The sequence below is a fragment of the Halyomorpha halys genome, unplaced genomic scaffold (assembly GCF_000696795.3).
Source record: "Halyomorpha halys isolate HHAL.00 unplaced genomic scaffold, Hhal_1.1 Scaffold197.1, whole genome shotgun sequence".
Classification (NCBI taxonomy): domain Eukaryota; kingdom Metazoa; phylum Arthropoda; class Insecta; order Hemiptera; family Pentatomidae; genus Halyomorpha; species Halyomorpha halys.
Genome location: NW_027114299.1, coordinates 569136 through 570055, shown reverse-complemented (window position 1 = coordinate 570055; position 920 = coordinate 569136).

The window sequence follows — 920 nt, the reverse complement described above, 5'->3', positions numbered from 1 at the left end:
AATTAATTTATTTTAGGAAATATCATGAAAACTACAATTCCTACGAAGATAAAGGTAATAAACTACTTTATAGCTCATTAAACGAGCTTTAATTTGAGCGGTAAAAGACATCTTTACGTCAAATGGTTTTTGAGATATAGATTTTTCAAAATAAATTAACGAACTACAAATGTTGCTTTTTAAAAGGCTATATCTCGAGAAATATTAGACGTAAATAGCTGTATTAGGGATAATATTTCAGCAAATTTACTCTTCTTTAAATAATGTTGTTTAAGATTTTCTAGTGTTGTTGGTAGTTTTTAAGATATAGAGCTTCGAATGAAAACTTTTTTTTTAGGTATTGAAACAGCCGCCATTTTTTATTCCCCGTACCTATACTTGGCAGACTCCTCAGTTTTGACTAGTAATTATACATAGTAATATCTCAAAATAAATTCATTAACAACTTTTTCTCTGTTACTGATTTTTAAGAAATATTGCTTTTAAATAAGCTATATCTCGGGAACTATTGAACATAAATAGCTCTATTAGAGCTAATATTTTAGCTAATTTACACTACCTTAAATTATGTCTTAAAGGTTTTTGGTAGTTTTAAAGATATAGTACTTCGAATGAAAGGTAAATTTTTGTTTAGGTTTTGAAATATCCACCATTTTGTATTCTCCCTAGCTATACTCGGCAGACTCATCAATTTAGACAAGTAATTATATATTATATCTGAAAAACTGTTGTATCAAAAACTACAAGTATCTATTAGTACTTAATTTTTTTTTTTTTTAATATTTATTTATTGTAATTTACAACTGTACAAAATAATACAACAGGTAAATATGTAGTATGTTTCATATACACTTGAAAATCTTGGGAAGGAACCACCCATTGGTGGTACTTCAAACATTAATTTAAACTAGAAGGTCCCG